The sequence below is a fragment of the Neomonachus schauinslandi genome, chromosome 8 (assembly GCF_002201575.2).
Source record: "Neomonachus schauinslandi chromosome 8, ASM220157v2, whole genome shotgun sequence".
NCBI classification, from domain to species: Eukaryota; Metazoa; Chordata; class Mammalia; order Carnivora; family Phocidae; genus Neomonachus; species Neomonachus schauinslandi.
In genome coordinates this window covers 77,400,060-77,422,514 of record NC_058410.1, presented here as the reverse complement: position 1 = coordinate 77,422,514, position 22,455 = coordinate 77,400,060, and the positions used below count along the sequence as shown (strand labels likewise).

The window sequence follows — 22,455 nt, the reverse complement described above, 5'->3', positions numbered from 1 at the left end:
TCTCCCTGTCCCCCCATTATAATGCCAGCTGCCAGAATGCAAAGCTTTTTATTAGTTTTGTTCACTGCTGTATTCCCAGTGCCTAATATAATGCCTGGTCCATAGCTGACCCTTGATAAATATTGTTTGAATGCATGAATAAAAGTTTTCTTCCTGGAAAGAAAGAATTATGTTTCTTATAGAGAAACAATGTTAGCTATATCAGCAAACTGGCTAGCCCAGTGGACTGATGTAACCCCTAGAGTGGTAGACAAAATAAAATGTCCTTTATGGAGACCCCCGACCCTGGATGCAGTCCTGTGAGTCATATCGGGGAGCTCCGTCTCCACCTCCACCTCCACCTCCAGCAGGAAGTCATTATGTGACTAATACATTTTCATCAGATTTCCTCTGATTTATCTGAAGTATATGTGTGAGAATAATGTGCACTGCCAAGAACTGTGGAATTAGGTTCCAGCCTCCAGCTATTTTCTTAATCTATGACAGTGAAATGAAGGGGAAAGTTGCCAATGCATCATGCCAGTCTGAAAATTTCAAAGTTTTCAGATTGCAACAGAGCTGCTGAAAAATTAAAGAATCATCCATGACACAAGAATTACCTTGAACAAGTGTCCCTGAGGCAGCTAGAGAAGTTATTCAGGTTTTTTACGAGGTTACTTGTGGGGGCAAAGTTTAGTTGAGAAAATGAAACAAATTTCAACAGGAAACAGCAATTGATCCTGAGGAAGACCTGAACAAACTAGATGAAAAGGAACTTGCTAAAAGAAAGAGCATCATGGATGAACTTTTTGAGAAAAATCAGAAGAAGAAGGATGATCTGAATTTTGTTTATGACATCGAAGTTGAGTTCCCTCAGGATGAACAACTGCAGTCTTGTGGCTGGGACACAGAGTCAGCTGATGAGTTCTGATATCAAAATCTCACAAGAATTGATTGTGCTAGCAGAAAATCCATGTTTATTCAAAGGATGTATGAACATGGTTCTAGAAAAATCTGTAAAGAACACTAAATGTACATGTTGGGTCAAGTTTGGATTGACCAGGTTACTTTTCAAAACCAGGACATGTAGAGTATCTACTGTGTAGATGTGTGAGGAATATACGAAAACCAGAATATAGGAATCTGCCTTTAAGGAGCTTACAATCTAATTGGAAGATAACTCAAAAACTTGTGAAAAGCTAATTAACAGAATTAGGCAGCAAAAAGATTAGAGCCAAATGCCTGATGAAGGTTAAAGAGGGTCAGAGCCTAGATGACCATAGGGTAGAATAGTCAGGGAAGACTGTGTCCTTTAGTAGAGAGATAGGGCTTTGGCTGCTCCTCGAAATGATAGTGTTTGGATAGAAATTCCTTATATAGAATTCCAGATGAGAGAAACTGGGAGAAAAAAAGGGAGGAGGGTAGTGGTAAAGAGATAGGGATTAGAACATTTTATTTGAGGAACAGTAAGCAAATTATAGTTTGGTAAGATTGGAGGGCGTGTATGGTTACCAGAGGATTATCCTGTGTGCAATATGTCTTTATATATATTTAACTCTGGAGTGGGAGAGTAGCCCTACTGAATACCCTGCAGCTGCAAGTGGATGTCATTTGATGGACAGCAGGGGAATGCTGCCGCTCCAGGATCAGGAAACCTGTACTAAAGATATTCTGAAACCCTGAAGCTCTTCCCATAAATAAAGAGGTTTGTTTGTAAAATGGGAAATGTAGCCATAACGAACGAATAATAGGCATTTCCAGTTTAGGTCTATTCATGAGTTTGGATCTACAAAGAGAAGATCTTTGTTGAACCAGGTTATATGTGTACAGATACATCTTTCTTATTAGAATATTGTTTAATTGGCAGATATTCTATGTTTTCTTCAGGGAGATTAATATTAAACTGAAAATTATTCACTCTTTTAAAAAAAAAAAAAAGTCCTTTATGGCTACTACCCATTCCAAATGACCTACTTTGCAACACTTGGATTTTAGGAATGAAGAATGTTCACAGAGGCAGACTTTCCAGACATGCCCTTGACTGACAGGGAGGATTTTTTTTTTTTAAGATTTTATTTATTTATTTGAGAAAGAATGAGTGGAGGGGAGGGGCAGAGGGAGGGGAAGAAGCAGACTCCCCACTGAGCGGGGAGCCTGACTGTAGCTTGATCCCAGGATCCCGGGATCATGACCTGAGCTGAAGGCAGACACTTAACCGACTGAGCCACCCAGGCGGCCCTGACAGAGGATTTCATACAGAATTAGGGGTTTGCCTTTCCACAGAGGCATCACATGATACATGGTCCTAGATGAAGTATGTCTATGTTCAAATAAATGTAAACTGAAATCCCTGTCCTCCAGGTGCTTATTTCTGTTTCTCCTCCCCTGTGAAATGAGGAGGAATAATTTTTTTTTTGGCTGTAGACCAGATGACCTAGCATTGACTTTCTAGTTCTCATTGATAACCATGGTAGAGCAAGTACATGGAAGTGTTGACAGAACACAAGGGGCAAGCAGTGTGCCCATGTGCGCCCAGGCTCTGGGAGGCTGGTGAGGGCAGGATGCAGAGTGCTGCCCTCTCTTCCCACTCTGTTGCTATCTCTGAGGGGATCCCTGGCTCCCCTGTCTGGTGAGGACTCCCCATGGGCTGACTGTCATGACCAGATATTCTCCCCACCCCAGGCTGGAGGCTCCTTCCTCTTCATACCCTGAGGCTGGTCCAGATTCTCTGTAGGGCTGGAAAGGGCCCCTTGTGGTAAGGACAAAAGATAGGGAGAGTGCTGCCCATCCCTGAAGTTGGGAGTGGCCTAGTGAGTCAAGGTTCACAGCCCCCGGGTAGGTGTGGAGTGATGGTGACAACAGTTGTTTTGGTCCTAAGCAGGATTTTCTGGTTTAGGTGGAAGTTTGCATAAATGACTGATTTGAGACAATGCTACAGGGCTCAGCCAGGGACAGACTTGATAACTGGGTCAGGTCAGGTTGGAATACATTGTCAATCATTGATTACCCTCAATCATTGACTACCCAGTTTATCCCGTGAGTGCCCAGAGCACTTTCCTTGTAGTCTTACAAATCTTGGCATTGACTTTGTCCTCACCAGCTGGTATGATCAGGGGCAACATGCAACAAAGCAAGAAGGATTCAACCCAAGCAGCAACTCTGTTATGACAGACTGAACTTTTCATCTTCTTCCTATAATCCAATATTCTTTTCTTTTGCTTGCTATTTGGGGTACATAAATTTTAACTCTAAATAATTTTATCTCCCTTTTTATCTGCTCTACCTATGTGTACCTATTCTCACCACACACCAGTTTCTTTCATAATGTCTTCCTCTTCTTTCCTATTTTAAGACCACCCCCCTTGTCTTGGCACTCAGCCATCCCCACCTCTTTACTGTGCTAATCTGTCTTTGGAGTCGTGGTTCTCACTGTGTGGTTCCTGGACTAGTAGCATCAGTATTTCTTGGAAACATTTTAGAAATGCAAACTCTCAGTCTTCATTCCCAGACCCCCTGGATCAGAAACTTTGGGGTGGGGTGGGGCTGGGCCCTCCAGGTGAGAACCTCTGAACCACTGATGAACATGATAACCAGATTCACCTGCTGAAACATTGTCATCAGTTGCTCCCTAGCTCAGACATCTTGAATGGTTCCCCATTCCCTACAGGATTCAGTTTGAATTTATCAATTGCTATCTTCTGCATTTCCTTTGCTCCAGCTGGACTCCCATCTCCGTGTTCTGACATTTCTGCTATTCCATGCACTCCTCTCTCCATACTCTCCATACTGAATCATATCCTTTTTGTCTTCAGCAGCATAACCCAGGTCTGTCTGCTGAGCCCTGCCCAGAACTCTCTCCTCCCTCTGGATTTATTCTGGTCTTACACACTTTTATGGTCTAACGCACTTATTTATCCCACCTTGTATTGACAACCATTATTTTATGTTTATGGATCTAGTTTCCCCAAATAGATTATAAGCTTCCCAAGGTTTTATAATATTAAACTTTTTTTTTAAAGATTTTATTTATTTATTTGACAGAGAGAGACACAGTGAGAGAGGGAACACAAGCAGGGGGAGTGGGAGAGGGAGAAGCAGGCTTCCTGCTGAACGGGGAGCCCGATGTGGGGCTCGATCCCAGGACCCTGGGATCATAACCTGAGCCGAAGGCAGACACTTAACAATATTAAACTTTTTTTTTTTAAAGATTTTATTTATTTATTTGAGAGGGAGAGAATGAGATAGAGCATGAGAGGGAAGAGGGCAGAGGGAGAAGCAGACCCCCTGCCGAGCAGGGAGCCCGATACGGGACTCGATCCCGGGACTCCAGGATCATGACCTGAGCCGAAGGCAGTCGCTTAACCAACTGAGCCACCCAGGCGCCCAACAATATTAAACTTTTTAACATCACACTCACAATGCCTGATTCCTTTCTTCTACTTCATATGAGTCTTTCTAAAACTGGCCTGATAATAAGATAATAAGAATGGTGTTATTTGTGAAAAACATAGATTCTCAAAGCCCCACCGTAGATCTTCTGAACTAGATTCTTCAGGGGAAGGTCCTATAGATCAATAATTGGAATAAGTACCCAACTATTTCCCATCATGAAGCATGTTTGGGAAAGATGGCTATAAACAGCAGATGCTCACATTTTGGTTTTTTTTTTAAAAGAAGGTGACTTTTTGATTAAAAGAACCAAAGAGAGAGGAAAAGAGCCCTTGTTAGATATCCCCTGTGAGCACTTGATAAGTTCTTGCTGAATGCCTAAATCTATAAAGGGGGTTGAAGAAAAACAATCAAGGAAGTGAATGCGGTTCAGACACCAGGAGATAGCGGTGGGGTTGGGAGCAGATTGGGAAGGGGAATGACAGGAAAATGGTGCAAGTGGATAGTCTGATTTAAGTGAAACCTGTTTTTCCTGGAAGGGGCATGCCGCCCTCATGACAGCTGTTGAGTAGGAATCCCAATAGTAAGGTGGGCATGTGAGTAGGACTCAAGGGAGAGGATGATGAAGTAAAACTCCCTTTTATTGTGTCTCACTCTGGGAGCTGAGTGATTTTGACACTCATGAGCCACCAGGAGCCAGGAAACTGCTTTCTCCCTAAATCATACATTGCAGAAATCCCTAAAAGGACTGTCTTGTTTTTAAAACAATCATTCAGGTCAACCTGTGCCACTTCTTACATGAAGAACAGTCCAGAAATCAACTTGCCCAAAAATGCACTGCTGTTTATTTTCAGAGAGGAGACTGGAATCTAGGTCTTCTGACTCAACCATCCTCGGGCTCTCTCTCTCTCTCTTTTTTTTAAATCTTTACAGCTTTTTTAAAAAAATAATTGTATATTTTTTAAGAGTCTGCATTTTATGAATCTTTAGACAAGAATAATTAATACCTAACCTGATCCCAAATTTTCAGAAGTGAGACCTAATCCTAGAAAAATATTAATAATGGAGGTGAAGTGAAATGATGAAAAGTCCCTATCACAGTGACTGGCACATACTTGGCCTTTAATGTCTGTGTATTCTTTGGTCTTTGAATGCTAATTCACCTCACTGGCAAGCTCATTTCCACTGTTTACGTAAGTAAGGGTATTGGCTTTGGAGGTATTCAGATCTGAATTTGAATCCTGGCTCTGTCATGCACTGTGTAATTTTGTATATAATTGCTTACTCTCTCTAACCTTGGTTTCTCTACCTACAAAATGGGAATAATAATACCTTGCATAATTGCTCTGAAGAGTAAATGTTAGATGCTTGAAAGTGCTTAGCACAATGCCAGACATTTAAGAAGTACTTAATAAATATGCATTGTTTTTATTATTGATTTGTGGCAAAACTTTAGTCCGATTAGTACCTTCTCATAAAGAGGCAATCACGGAAAGAGAATGATGTCTGAGCCAAATACCAGTTTGAATCTTGGACCCACCACTTACTACTTGTGTGATCTTGGAAATGTCATTTAACTGTTCCATGCCTTAGTTTTCCCCATTTTACAGATGAAGACTCTGCACCTTCTCTGTGGGGTCATTGTGGGGAATGAATGAGTTAATATATGAAAAGTGCTTAGTATAGTGCTTGGTACAACATAGATACTCAATAAATATTTGCTGTCATTAATATATTTCTTCCTATACTTACTGGCCTTGAGATTTTGTTGAGTTTGAAGAGATCTCTTCCCTTGGCAAGACTAAGCTTGGAAAACTCTTTTGTTTTTGTCTATTTCTATATTAGAGTTTATACCTGATGGCCTATTCCTCCAGGTCTGTCATTTCATCCCTTCATTTCTGCCTCTTCAGGTTGGAGGAGCCCTTTGCCTGATGGTCAGAAAATAATCAACCATGCATGAAAGGCATAGTCAACAGTAAAGGAACAAGAAAAATGCTGGAAATATATCAGATGTTTAGAACAATTTTGAAAATGAAAAAACTAGGCACAATTTTAAGGAATATTAAAAAATGAGCTGATCCAGACAGAATAGAAACTGTGCTGAAATCCCTTGAAATTAACCCCATTTTCCTGGCACGTGAAGGAGATAATATAGCATCTTTCTGTTTGCCCAAAGATAAGTTCTTTTATCTGTTCCTTTCTTCTTTTGGTATTTTCAACAAGTAGTCCCGAAAATACTCATTCTGACCTACTTACCTATTGATCCAGCCCTGTCCCCGTTAGGACTCTGTGAAGCCCTTTCTATAGTGAACTTTCCAGAGCACTGGCATCTCCTTATCTTTGTGTAAGGTTGTCACACTAATTACCTGCTCCTTATGGCTCCCCCACCTTCTGCCTAAAGGCAGGACTGTGGTTCTCTAGAGGTGTCCGCCCCTCCTCCAAAAGTTCAGAGGAGTGGCTCTGTTCTCAATTCTAGGGGTTAATCTTGATTGGCTTAAGTCCAACTTGGTGGTCTCATTGTTTTGTCAGTGATTGGTTTAGGCCTCAGTGTCTATCTTCTGGCAAATGAAACATGAAGGGAAGTCTGCTCTGCTGGGGGACGCTAGGAAATATGTCTTTGGTCTTAGAAATAAATTCACGGGAAGAAGCAGTACCTGTGTTTCTTCTGGATGCAGTTATGTCTGCATTTAATTTCAAGCAGCAGCTTTCTTGCAACCATGAGGAAAACTAAGAGTAAAAGGGCAGACCATGTGGGTGGAAAAATCATGGGTCCTTGATGATTAGAGCATAAGGTTAATCCAGAAGTCATCTTACTTTGGGAGTTCTTGTTATATGAGATAAATTTTCCTTAATATTTAAGCCACGCTGAGTTGTATATTATTACACAAGCCCTTGTTCTGCTTATTAGACAAAGACATTTTCTCTAGGCTCCATAACTTTAAGTTCTTTTAACTCTGTGAAGCTGCCCAGAAAGTCCCAGCCCAAAATAGCAGTCCTCTCCTCTGAACTTTATTCATCTCTCTTTCCATTTCTTATAATGCAAGATCCTATGATAACTTTTTGGAATTCTTAATTTCTGGTACACCACCTGAAAAACACAAACACTTTAACATATCTTTTTTTTTAAGTTTATTTTTTAAATAATCTCTGCACCCCATGTGGGGCTCAAACTCATGAGCCCAAGATCAAGAGTTGTGTGCTCCTCCTACTGAGCCAGCCAGGCGCCCCTAACATATCTTTGGTGGTATTTAGAATAGAATGAGAATAATTTTGGCCTTTACAGTCTACACATTGGTTTGCACTAATTTGCATGATTGGCAGTATGTTTTAATGTAAAGAGCGTAGCTGGGGGTTGACCCACTTGACTCCAAGCTCCATCACTTACTAACTGCATGTTCTCAAGCAACTTGCTTAATCTCTCTAAATTTGTTTCCTCTTATGTAAAATTTGGTTAATAATACCTCACAACATTATTTTTGTGTGTGTGTGTCTATCAGTATTTATTTTTTTATTAACATGAGATATTATTTGTTTAAGGGGTACAGGTCTGTGATTCATCAGTCTTACACAATTCACAGCGCTCACCATAGCACACACCCTCCCCAGTGTCTATCACCCAGCCACCCCATCTCTCCCACCCCCCACCACTCCAGCAACCCTCAGTTTGTTTCCTGAGATTAAGAGTCTCTTATGGTTTCTCTCCCTCTCTGTTTTCATCTTGTTTCATTTTTCCCTCCCTTCCCCTATGATCCTCTGTCTTGTTTCTCAAATTCCTCATATCAGTGAGATCATATGATACTTGTCTTTCTCTGATTGACTTATTTCGCTTAGCATAATACCCCCCAGTTCCATCCACGTCATTGCAAATGGCAAGATTTCATTTTTTTGATGGCTGCATAATATTCCATTGTATATATATATACCACCTCTTCTTTATCCATTCATCTGTTGATGGACATCTGGGCTCTTTCCATAGTTTGGCTATTGTGGACATTGCTGCGATAAACATTGGGGTGCAGGTGCCCCTTCAGATCACTACATTTGTATCTTTGGGGTAAATACCTAGTAGTGCAATTGCTGGGTCATATGGTAGCTCTCTTTTCAACTTTTTGAGGAACCTCCATACAGTTTTCCAGAGTGGCTGCACCAGCTTGTATTCCCACCAACAGTGTAGGAGGGTTCCCCTTTCTCTGCATCCTCGCCAACATTTGTTGTTTCCTGACTTGTTAATTTTAGCCATTCTGACTGGTGTGAGGTGGTATCTCATTGAGGTTTTGATTTGGATTTCCCTGATGCCGAGCGATATTGAGCACTTTTTCATGTGTCTGTTGGCCATTTAGATGTCTTCTTTGCAGAAATGTCTGTTCATATCTTCTGCCCATTTCTTGACTGGATTATTCTCTGGGTGTTCAGATTGATAAATTCTTTATAGATTTTGGATACCAGCCCTTTATCTGATATGTCATTTGCAAATATCTTCCCCCATTCTGTCAGTTGTCTTTTGGTTTTGTTAACTGTTTCCTTTGCCTCACAACATTATTTTGAGATTTAAATAGAACAATTAATGTAAAATTCCCAGGACACAATGGACAGTCAATGATGCCATGTATAGCACTTATCCAAGTGTATCCAGATACACTTTTTCTTAATTTATTTGTGATTGCTGAAAAAGAAAGCTCACCTAAAGAGGGCTGTCAGGAGTGGGCAGTGGGAGAAGTGGAGAATGAGAAGATATTTAGACATCATCTCACTAAAATTCTCATTGTCCAAATGAGGTAAAGGAGGTCTAGAAATGTCCTAAGATTTACCCCAAGTCTTACTGCTCTTTGGTGCATTTTAATGACACAAATGAACTTCTTGCCCCAACACATGTGGTTTTGATAACTAAGATACATCTGTTCCCACTTTTTCCCTTTTGCTTGCATTTAGACTTGGATCAGGCAACAAAGAGGGAGATGTAAATGTGAAACACTTTCAAGGCCAGGCCTAATGGAATTGGGTAAGAGAGTACCTGCCAAAAAAATTACCAAAATATTACATTATCCTACTGCAGAGACACAAAATAAAAATTGGGAACATGAACAATTTACTTACCAAAGCAAAGAATAAGGGAAATGAGGATTGTCTCTATTCTAATCTTGATATTAGGATAGATGTTACAATCTCAGCAATCAATTAATCTTATTTTTCTCATCTACAAATGCCTTTGCTCCCTAAAACATACTTTTTCCTTGTTATTTGAAAAATCACAATAAATAGGGGAGGAAGAGTGGAAGCAAGGAAAATAAGAATGTGGATTGCCTTCGTAACAACTAAGTTCACCTTGAATCAGACATCAACATCTCACAGGACTCTTGACTTGCTCAAACTCATCACATTGTTGAAATTTTCTCAGGGGACATTCAGTCCTCTTTTCCAATCCAGGTATACAAGGATTTGTGGATAAGACAATAATTAGATTAGTTGTATGTTTGCTTGCATATTTAGTGGTGCAGGTGTCCCTGGATGAGGAGATTGAATATGTTTCCAAATTCAGAAGCCATAACATAAACATTATGTCCTGAGGCATAATAGGCACTGGTAGAGTGGGAAAGGGAAAGAAAGCCCAAGTAGATCTTGGGTTCTCAGAGCAGAAGTAGAGAAGGCTTGACAGTTAATGTGCCTAGATACAAAAGAATGGAATGGCTGTTGCTATAGCATAAGTGAGCATGATACACAATGATACGGGTAAGCAACATACATGATGTAATGAGACTGTATTTACATTTAAGTTAAGAAATCAGTTCCAGAAGTTAACCATGGATCTTGCCAATCTTTTGTCTTCCTTCCCACTACACATACCCTGGAAATATCAAGAGGGAAACGGGTAATTCCTATAACTTAGCCAGTTTTCCACATACTCTTTCCTGTCTTATACTCTCCAGACTCTGTTGGTTTGCAAACTAGCTCTCACACACACAGGGGGAAAAGAGACGGAGGAAAGAAGCAGACCACTCCAGATTTGTGAGCACATTTAGTAAACAAGGGAACTTTGAGGTTTGTCTTAGGCAGCCACAAGATGAGTAGATCTCTGCAACCATCCACCAAATCTTAAAAAATTTATGGAGAGGCCTTAACTGGTTTTAGTCATGTAAACTGTCCAGATGGTTTCAACAACACATTGCTCTCTCAAGGCTATATCCTTGAAAACAGCTCCCACTGTGGGAATGGTAGGGAGAGCATACCTTCCAAGCATAGGGGAAAGGGTGAGGAGCCTCTGATTGCTCAGGTCCAGTTCCAGGGTCAACTGGATGTAATGGCTTGTCAATTTTCTCCAACAGACTCACATCTATACTGATGATTCTTATATTATTTTCCTTCTATAAAATGTAATTTTTTCATCTTAAACTCAATCATTTAAATTCTTTATTTCATTTTTCTTTACTCCCTTCTTCCTCTCTTAGATGGTAGAGACCATACTTTGGCTATTTTAATACAATGGGTATTTCTCATATAAGTTGTTCCTCAAATTTTTAATTAAAAGGATACCTGGGTGGCTCAGTTGGTTAAGTGTCTGCCTTTGGCTCAGGTCATGATCCCAGGGTCCTGGGGTTGAGGCCCACATCATACTCCCTGTTCATGGGGGGAGCTTGCTTCTCCCTCTCGCTTTGCCCCTCCCCCCACTCATGTTCTCACTCGCTCTGCTCTCTCTCTCAAATAAATAAAAAATATTAAAAAAAAAAGAAATGTTAAAAAAAATTTAATTAGAGTCATTAAGGCTTATTAAACTAAACAAACATTCACATAAAAATATTCAACAATGTTATGACAATGCATTTATGAGCAAGGAAATGGAGGTAATCTGGGAGTCTGTTATGGGGGATATGAGGAAGTCAAAGTGGGGAATACTGTCAGCAGTAGACTAAATGTCCATGGGCCACCATGCATATATCTTAAAAACAGTGCTGAGAAAGTAGGAAAGAGAATGAACTCTAGAGCACAATAGCATTTAAGTTAATTAAAATAAGGGCACCCAGGAAAATATATATTTTACAAGGAAATATGCAAATAAAATGATACATATCAAATATTAAATTGTGTGCTTATATTAGGGAAGGCAATGGTAGTGGATATGGGGGGAAATGAATAAACTGACATAAAAGTCAAGAGAAGATATTTGCATGTGTTAGCAGTAATAATGTGCCATAAATGAGACAATGTGATGAATATGGATTAAGCCAATGCTCTGCTCTCTTGAGGTTCCAAATAAATATGTAAATAAAGAGCTAAGAAGGGGATTATATATAATAGGAGAGTGGAGAGATGTTTTTGACTGCACTGATAGGAATCAGAGATCTGTTTCTCTAAAGAGGCAGGCTTGATGTGTCCCAGGAATTACACTATCTAAAGCCAGGCAAATGACAGTCCTGTGGGATGATGGTGTTTGATTTACTTGGTAAATTGATATAAATGTCAACATGATTATCATGCTGTCAGGGATGATTACTAAGAGCCATTCAGTTTGCGTCATTGGAGATAGATAGCAAATATTCCTAAGGCAACTTTTTCAGCATTCTGTTACAAATAATACCTTAAATGTGTATGACATTTTATATCATTCAAAGTACTTCTGTGTTATAATTCCAGTTGATTCTCCTGAAAGAGACTAAGTAAAATACTATTATACATTTCATAGATGAGAACCCTGAAACACAGAGTGACTCAGTTACTGTCCCAAGGTCACACAAATTAGGGAAGACCTGGTGTAGGCCCCATGTCTCCTGATCAACTGGTGTACTTTGTTCTTTCTCCTGGTGAGAACACATAGCTGACTGGGTCATACCCCTTTTTGCTTTGGTTTCCAGGAAGCTCAGAGTTAGACTTGAAGCCCTAATGAAAGAGTTGTACTTGTTCTTATCATCTGTATATTTCTGTTCTTTTTTTCTTGGTCTTGAACTTTTTTTCCCCTATTTGTCCTGGTCATAATTCTTTATTTCTACTTATATTTTATCCTTATTTTATTCTATAGCTACTATAGACTACATGAAATCATTTGTAGAAGTGGTAGGAGTATAAATAAATGCATTAATGTTAAAAGGAGAAAGAAGCCCAAAACACTAAAATAAAGCATATTTTCCTGGAAAGAAGATCAAATAGCTAACTCTAATGAGCCTGGCCACATTCAGAAAATCCTTGTGTTTGGATTATATAGGATTTGACTAGCATTTTAAAAACCATGGTTAGTAAGAGGACAACACCTACAACACTGAATAAAAAGCGTGATTCTAGATTTTGAAACTTAATAAATTAAAATGACCCTAGCGAAGTATTCCCTATTGCTTCATGGATAAAGAACAGCCATCTGACGAAATCACCCGCTCTGGAGTGTTCTGGTTTCTGAGCATGAGATTAGGATACTGCCTTTGTGACTTCTGTCCTCCATTGATTATTTAGATTGTCCTTAACACTGGATCATCTGTCCTCCACCTACTTGTCCAGCTTCATTTCCTTTAATTACCACCCCCACCTCCCATCTGGCACCTTATATTCCATGGATTCACAAACTTCCTTGCCAATATTCACGCTGGGTTCTCTGATGGATAACCCTTCACTATTTTCCCTTAAAGCCCAGTTCATGTTACCTCCCTTAGAAAACTTTCCTTGATTTTGTCTCCTTCTTGGTCCCATCACTCAAGCTCCTTCTTTATGTTTAATAGCATCTTAAATATACCACCATATTATAATAATTAATGGCTTGTTTGTCTCTCCTGCTAGATTGTGAATTCAAGTCAAGATCTGTTTTGTGGTCATCTAGACCTTTCTGTCACCCAGTATGATGCTTGGCACATAGAAAGGACTCAGTTTAGCTTTGATAATGAGTGCACCTGCTTGAAATGATGTCTAATGAATTGAAACATAGATCAACAAGACATTCTACCAGGTCATAGCTACACCTTGTTCAGGTGCGGTTTTCTTTGGCCTGATCTCTATTCCTTGGGCCTCCAATCACGACACCTCCTCGCCTTTGTGCTTTATTTTTTTTTCTTGGTCTTACTTTGGCCCTCTTTATTCTCAATTTTCCTAATTTTTATTTGTCACTATTTAACCAAAAACATCTCATTTTTTACCTGGCAAAAAGATACAAATGTCAATATGTTTATTGTGCTAAATGATAAGTCTTTAGGAAACAGATACAACCTAAAAGATAGACTTCTGGGAAATAAAAATATTTATGTTCTATGGAATATTCCTGTGTGTATACATATTTACAGATACCTATATACACGTATCTGTACATATATATAAATATGGTTTCTATGATCAGTTTCTAAGTGTCCAAATTGAACTTTAGCTGACTTTGAAGTTTTAGTCTTATAGTCTAAAATAAATGAAAGGGGCGCCTGGGTGGCTCAGTCGTTAAGTGTCTGCCTTCGGCTCAGGTCATGATCCCAGCGTCCTGGGATCGAGCCCTGCATCGGGCTTCCTGCTCAGCGGGAAGTCTGCTTCTCCCTCTCCCTTTCCCCCTGCTTGTGTTCCCTCTCTCACTGTGTCTCTCTGTCAAATAAAAAAAAAATTGTAAAATAAATGAGAAATTCATAGAAAATTTAGAGCTAAAAACTGTCTTTTTAAAGTTCATGCTTGTTATTATGCATGCAGGCATTCCTTTATTATGAGAACATTTATCAAATCCTGGAGTGTGATAAGTGCTGGGGATGCAAAAATAAATAAGACCCTTCCTATCCCCATAAAGCTGGTAGGGGCACAGCTGGAAGTGGAGTGGGGAGTAGGGCCAGATGGGAAGGATTGTGTGCACCATGCTAAGGAGTTGGTTTTTTTCCTGCCACTAACCAGGAATCACGAAAGACTCTCAAACAGGATAGAGACCAATTCTGTCTCCATTTGCACTTTAAAATGTCTCTTTAATTTTTTGAGAAGAATAGAATGGTGAGGACATAAGCAAATAGATTATTGCTAAAGGCTAGGAGTGAGAGAGTGAGAGCTTAAACCCAGACACTGGATTAGGGATGAGGAGAGGAGGATGGATCAGTAAATAAGAGGTAAAATCAATGAGATGGTCACTCTACCTGGGGAAAGTGGAAAAAGAAAAGGGTAATTGTAGGCTTCCAGCTTGGGCAGTGTGGGATGCCATTTATGGGAAAAGGAACATGGAAGACCAAAATAAAATAAGAATCCATACATAAAAGTAACTACCTCTCTGAAATACTTACATTTGAAAGGAGAAGTAAAGTCACTTTAATGGTTATTTAAGGGTCAAGATCCTGAAAACAACACTTTCAACTGTACTTCTGACTGAACTGTAAAAGAGTGTATCATGTATCTTTGGTCAGGCTATGTTTAGTCTTCCCTACAGATAAAGGTGAACCAAGTTCTGGTGAAATGCTAGGAAGCATTTCTTTTCTCTCTTTGCAGCCTTTGCTTTCTATTTACTACTCTTCAGTATTGAACCCTCCCTTTCCCCTCAGCTTCCTTACCCCCGCTTTTAGAGAGGGGGGCAGAGGGAGAGGGAAAGAGAGAATCTTAAGCGGGCTCCAACATGGAGCCAAATGTGGGGCTCATTCTCACAATCCTGAGATCATGACCTGAGTCCGACAAGAGTTGGAGGCTCAACTGACTGAGCTGCCCAGGCACCACCAGCTTCCTTCTTCTTATAGTTTTTGGAGCTCTCCCTCAATTCAAAGACCTGAGACCATCATTTACACTTAACACGCATTCATATGAGCATGTGAATTCTCCCAGGTTTTGGCATCTTAAGCCCTTTATTCTCCATTCTTAAGGACATTTCAGGGAATATGGGCAGGTGTGGTAGGTAATTTTGTAAGTGTAGGCATGTGCATTGCATGGAATCACACTGTAGTAGCATTTAGGACTCTTCCAGGAAGAGGTTCAGAAGAGACGGCACATGTTCAACTACCTCTCTATGGCGCTTCCATTTCTTCACCCAAGATTCCTATTCCAGTCTTTCTGTGCCCTTGAACCTCCTTTATGTCCTGTAACTACAGGCCAAAATAGGCTGCTCTCAGCCTTAAGAGACAGAATCACGGAGAAATTTAAAGGACTGCCTTTGAGCAAAAGTGTAATTTTTCCTGTGAATGCTAAAAAACAAAAACAAAACAAAACACTCCAAAAAGCAAAAGACATGCCAAGGTTAGCACCTACTTTAATCTACTTTCAGGTTGAGTTGGTCAGCTGCTACTGTGCAGATACCTGTCATTTCTGGGCTTTCCTGGCCTTAAAATGATGAGTGTCTACAAAGGCTCGCTCCTTGTCCCATGGTGCAAGAGACACCAACTAGCCAGGTTTCCTCAAATCCAAGGCAATAACTGGGAGTGAGAAGTTTGCCAGGATGTGACACTTCCAGTGCTAAGACCAAGAAAGACTTTGGCAAACCAGGACTATCGGTCAACCTAACTATACTTCATGCCCAGTGGGCTCCAAGGGAGGTCACACTAGCCAGAAATCAGATTTCAGAGTAAGGGCCTGAGAGCACTTTCCATGATCCAGAGTTATAATTCATGGGGTATTTAGCTTATCAGAACTTATGCCTGCCCTCCTCCTGCCTCACTGTGAATGGATAGAAGATACAGATCCATGACCTTTATAAGTATGGTGGGCCCTTGAATGATTCAGGAGTGAACTGAGTGGGTCTGCTTATATGCAGATTTTTTTGTCAATAAATACAGTACAATGCCGTAAATGTATTTTCTCTTCTTTATGATTTTCTTAGCATTTTCTTTTTTCTAGCTTATTTTACTGTAAAGATACAGTATATAATACATGTTAATATGCGAATTGGCTGTTTATGTTATTGATAAGGCTTCTGGTCAGCAGTAGACTATTAGTAGTTAAGTTTTGCGAAAGTCAAAACAGTTATATGTGGGTTTTCGACTGTGCGGGGTCCCGCACCCCTAACCCCCGTTGTTTGAGGGTCATCTGTTATATTTTCACCATGTTAAAAAGAGCTCAGAAAAGAAGTGGAGTGGGTTTCAACATCATTAGTGACTGGAGAACAATGAAATTCAGTAGAAATTAAAAGGGTTTTTTCATGAGATTACACATTGATAAGCACATCTTACTTTCCCTTTAGCATACACAGATTCTAAACCAGTGTTCATTTAAGTTTTGCTTTATTCCTTGATGAGAAATTGCTTTATTAAATGTAATTTGGTTCCATTATTAAACTTGTGAATTTGAAATGCAAAAAATAATAATAATAAAAGCTCTTATTTCTCCTCACTGCAATTTTAAGCAACAAAGCCAAGTTAAATGGGCATAGGTTGATTTACTCTTGAAGGTCTAAAATCAAAGAGTCTGTTATATGACAAGGGATTTTCTTGTTTCTAGTGCTGTGTGAGGGCCTTTAGAACTTTAGTTACCTCTTTGCCCTCTTGTTTCAGAACTGATATTTTTCAGGATGAGGTAGAATAGAAGATAAACATTTTAGAACCATGAAGAGAGATTTCCCCCATTTGATCAAGATCTTTTAAAGAAAGCATCATTAATCAAGAGTCAAGTTTTTTGTGTTTAGTTGTTTTTTTGTCCCTTGGTGCCAGAAAGGACCTTTCCTGGTTGTCATGTACCATGTCAGAGAGAAGGTGCATAACAGTTGAAAACCACTTAAGGCCACATTTGAGTAGCAAGGAAGGTTAGGAGAGAGAACTCAAAAGCATTTCTTCTCTAAAGTTTATATTTTATCAAGATCATAAACACTGGATATCATCTTGAAGCACTAAACTAGCATTACCCTGTTGGGTATGCCATCTTCACAAAGGTTTGACAAGCAACAGATACAAGACTTAAAAATAATTATGCAAAGCAGAATCAAAGGTAATATGACAAATCCAGTTTAGACTCTTCAAAACCAGGAGCCCAAACCTGAAGGTAATTGGCTAAATAGGTTAAAAGACTAGGGGTCATTAGGTGAAATTTGTTATAATGAGTGGCCTATTCCCTGGTCTTGTGTAATTGAATTTCCACCTCTCCAGAGGCCTATATCCATGTGCAACAGGTGGTATTTGCTATTGCACAAATGCCTTTTTGTTCAGCAAGTAGATAATAAGGGCTATGTGAGATTGTCCAAAACTACTTTAGTCAATGACTCAAGTGATCATCGTTGGTCTGTTCCTGCTTTGACTATGGAATCAGCCAGCTCTCCTATTTAGGGAGAGATTTCTTTTATTTTTTTAAAGATTTTATTTATTTATTTGAGAGACAGAGAATGATAGAGAGAGCACATGAGAGGGGGGAGGGTCAGAGGGAGAAGCAGGCTCCCTGCTTGGAGCAGGGACCCCGATGCAGGACACGATCCAGGGACTCCAGGATCATGACCTGAGCCGAAGGCAGTCGCTTAACCAACTGGCCACCCAGGCGCCCCTAGGGAGAGATTTCTGATCATGAATTCATTAGCACTTACTCCAACTGAAGGGAAAAAGGCTCTCCCTATAAAGGCAAACCTGGAGTCATGAACTCTTCCTGAAAGCTCCTGTGTAAGGCCTTGGAGGATGAGTGGGTGAATGAACAGGAGACTTCTTATTTATTATGGATGTTGACAGAGACAGTAAAACATCTCAGTAAGTTCACCAGCTATCTAAACATGCATATACCCTTGGGAAAGGCTATCTTACCATAGATAAAAATGAAACCAGGCAGAACACAGAGGGCTCCAACTAAGGTCTGGTCATTGATAGATCCATTAGCTGGAATTTCCTGATTGGCTTCTTCAAGCCAGGGATCAAAGGAATTGGGATAACATTTTGTGAGGTACCATCCCATCCTGAAGGGTTCTTTTCTAAAACCCTTGCAATGAAGACTCATCCCATTGATATTTCCCTTGAGTGCAGGGGAACAGATCATAAGAGAAATGGTTTACAGGTAAGACCAAGGGATCTCTGATATCATGAATAGCTCAGAGTTTCTGGTGACAGATCCAATAGTCAGAAAGGTTTCTCCCTTTGGCAATAGGTTGGGAAATACCGATAAGATCATTGTCTTCAAAAAAGAGAGGGAGAAAACAACATAAGAAGCAACAGTGAGAAAAAGGTGTTACAGGCCTGCTCTGGGTATCTTGGGAAAGCTGTCTCTGCAAGATGTCATCTGCTTTCATTACTGGAAATGTTTACTTTCAGGTCATTAGTTGGTGTGCAGGTCTAGTTGGGGTTTGGTACTACCTTTAGATGTGACACGTGAATCCGGGAGTTTATTCTCTAAAGTTTGGCAGCACAGGGTGGGTTAACAGTACCTGTAGGGACCCTTCCACTGAAGCTGAAGAACCTCCCTTTTGGGAGGTATCTTTTCCAATAGACTCAATCTCTAGGTGGTAAGGTAGGATGCTAAAGGTCTTCGTCTCGGAGTGCACTGTGAAAACATCGTTCTGCCAAAGCATGGTTATTCTCAACTAAAGCAAGGAGGCCTTTACAATATCCAAGTAGATCTCCTTTTATCAGCTGTGGATCAGACGAGGCAGGAGCCAGGTGCATCAGGCGCCCTGTGACAGTCTGAAAGTGTGAGAGTCTATGAGTTACAAAGGGGGTAGATCTGAGATTTAGAAGGACCAATGGCAATGCTTTTAGCCAGGGTATTTGAAGGGTCTCAACAGATTTCACCAAGTGAGTCTTAATGGTGGTGTTAGTGCATTCGACTAGCCCTGAAGATTGAGGTTGGTAAGCAGAGAAAAGTGTTGTAGGACAAGCCAAACAGCACAGACTATCAAAAGGCTTGACTAGTGAAGTGGGTTTTCTAGTCACTGTGAAGCGTAAGAGGGATCCCCCAGGTAGGAATCATCTTTTCTAACAGACTTTTTGCCACAAAAGAAGCAGTGGCCTGTATACGAGGGAAAGCGTCAGTCCAGTGAGAAAACATACAAACCATGCTAAAACATATTCATATACATGAGATGGGGGAAGCTGTATGAAATCCATTTTGAAACCTCACATGGTCCATCGGTCAACTTAAAATGCTACCAGGCAGTGTGGACAGGCTTCCAAGGATTGTATTTAGGATAGGCAGGACGAGCAAGGTAGGCACTTCTTGCAACCTTATTAATATTTTCCCACCAATATTGGTTCACGAATGCTATCATTTTGTCAGTAGACCAATGGTTTAATTCAGGTACAGTGGTAAGTAGTGGGAATTTTGGAATTTGGGGTAGGGCTGGGTTGTTATTTGGTCCAAGCCAGAGTTATCTTTTTTTATCAAACCAATAATTATTAGATTTCCAATATTTTTTTTTTCCTTTTCTGGGGCCAATTGTTGAGTGTCTCTGGTCAATTTTTCCAAATTATCATTTAGGAGGATATCCCTTTGGACCATGACAGAGGTTTGGCTATTGGTATCCTTGACAGCAACATTTTTGGCTGACATGTCAGCAAGGTGGTATCCTTTGGGAGTCGAGTCTGGAATGCCCAGGACTCAATAATAGCTAGAGCAACCAGCAAAAGTATGGCATCTAATAAATTTTGGACATAGGAGCCATTTTTAATTTTATCCCCATTAGAGGTAAGGAAACTTTGCTATTTCCATAACATCTCAAAATCATGAGCTACCCCAAAGGCACACTGATTATTAGTATAAATATTTGCAATTTTGCCCTTGGCTAAGGTATATGCCTGAGTAAGGTTGTAAACTGAGCCCGTTGGGCCAGGGTTGCCAAAGATAAAAGTGTTGCCTTGACGATTCCAAATTGTCAGAGTTGCAATAGCATACCCACCCTGATATTTATTTATATCTTTAAAAACACTGCAGATTTCATCTTGCTCTTTTTTGGATCACTTATTCTGGGAGAAGCCAACCTTATGAGGATACTCAAGGCACTGTGGCAAGAAACTGAGGCCTGCGGAGGCCTGGGTCACTAGAGGCCTGAGGCCTTTGCCAACAGCCATGTGAGTGAGCCATCTTTGAAGTGTTATCAGCCAGCCCTGGTCAAGCCTTCAGATGGCTGCAGTCCTGGCCACTCTTCCGATTTCAGTCTTACAAGAGACCCTAAACCAGAACCTTTGGCCTACGGCACTCCCAAATTTCAGACCCACAGAAACTATTTGATAATAAATGTCTGTTATTTTAAGCTGTTAAATTTGGGGTAATCTGTGATACAGCCATAGATACTATTACATCCCAGTATGTCTGTTCTGATTTTTTATATTATTATTATTAATTTTGCCTCTTCTAGCACTTCATATAAATGGAATCATACTGTGTCATTAGTAATTGATTTGATTGATTGATTGATTGATTGGCTTGCTTGCTTATGTATGTATGTATTTGTGTATTTACTTTTAAAGGAATCTCTATGTCCAGCATGGGGCTTGAACTGATGACCCTGAGATCAAGAATCACTCTACTGATTGAGCCAGCCAGGTGCCTGAGTAATTGATTTTAAAATATACTTTTATTTTTAATAGTTTGTGCTTTACCTGAAAACTTTCTAAAGAAATTATTTTTTCATTGAATTACCAAAAGAGCAATATCCAATTGAGAAGCACTTTTCAATTGCCTTAGCAATTCCTTATTCATGCATATGTGCATATGCGTGTTTGTGTAATCCATTACTTATTTAGTCTTTTCATCACATTTTTTAAAGGAAAACTAGCTTATTTAATCCTTAGGAATAATCCTTTTGAGGTATCTTATACAGTCTGGCATCCCACGAGGACCTAGCTCAGGGCCTTGAACCCAATAGGTGCTCGGTAATACATAGTAAGTAAATACACAACTAAACAGATCAGTTATTGCCAGCAATTCTGGGTGATAAAGGACTAGATTGTGTGGTTCTTCCTACCTGTACTTCCTTTTGTCACTCATGCTTTCTGACCTGTAACCTGTATCACAAACAATAACAGAAGTAGGTGTTTGATGCGGCCAGTCTGAGATTTCTGTAGCAATCACAAGCAGCTGGGACAGTGTCTTACCTCACTGTGGACCCAAAACACATACCCCACTTTCCACCTGCAGACTTCGGCTGGCAATTCTTACTCCAGGAATGTTAGGATTAAGTCACAAAAGTGGACAAAATGCAATTTCTTTCTTTCTGAATCTAAGTTATACCAGTGTCTCTGGATAATGCCGTTATCTTTTTTGGAGAACATATACATTGTTTCATTCTGAAGATGTCAAGATAGAAAAAGCTAGGTCCATTGTATTAATAATGAGTATAGGGTATGAAAATTCTATTCTATAATGGAAATTTTGAAATGAGACTCTAATCTGTTGCTTAAAGAGATATAAGTGAAATTATTAGATTCTGACATCAGTGATAATGACCTCTTGGAAACCCCTAGGTCATCTTCTTACACTAAGAGACCAGCGCAAATGTAAATCTTTGCATCCAGTTACAAGTGAATCATGAATTTGAAACACTGTGATGATAGTCTTTCATAGTTATACTTAAAAAGCTAAGTTCACGTTGCACTGATTTTTCTTCATATTTCCTTGAATATATTTCTCTCTTATTATTATTATTTATGCACAGCTAAACATGGTCCATATTCCTTGAACCCTAGTCACTAGGTAAGTGGAGTGCAGAAAGTAGGTAACCAGGATGTAAAATCTCAAGCCTCAAAATATGATGGGACAAGTCAAAAAAGACAAAAGAGCCAATTTCAAGGGGCTACCATTGGTTCAATCTGGGACAACTGAAAGAACACAATTAATGATGATAGTAATGAATTATAGCACATATGAATATAATAGAAATCCATGGACCCATGCTGATATAAATAAATCATTGAAAAAATAATTAAATGAAGGATAAGGAAATGCTATTTATGAAAGGAGAATTCTAAGTAATTAGTGTAGAAAGAATGATGCAAATCATATTTGGCAAAAAGGACAGGGATAATTGTTTTAGGCAAGAATCATCAATGGATGCTAAAATTAGCACATGGAAGTATTTACATGGATCTCAAGTATCTTCCTACAAGATACTTATTAATTACAAAGAGAAAATAGTAACATTACAGTAGAGAAACCTGACAGACATCCCTTTAACCAAGTGATCAAAGTTACCCTCAACTCTCAAGGGACAAATTGATACCCTGTGCCTCTGATAACCCCCATGAGGAGGACACAACATCATTTCAGTGACATTCTTGCCAA

General features: G+C 39.7%; 1 pseudogene; it reads left to right on the top strand.

Annotated features, from left to right (window-relative positions):
* Nucleotides 1-189: 189 nt before the first annotated feature.
* Nucleotides 190-910, top strand: LOC110583571 (annotated as a pseudogene).
* Nucleotides 911-22,455: the final 21,545 nt, after the last annotated feature.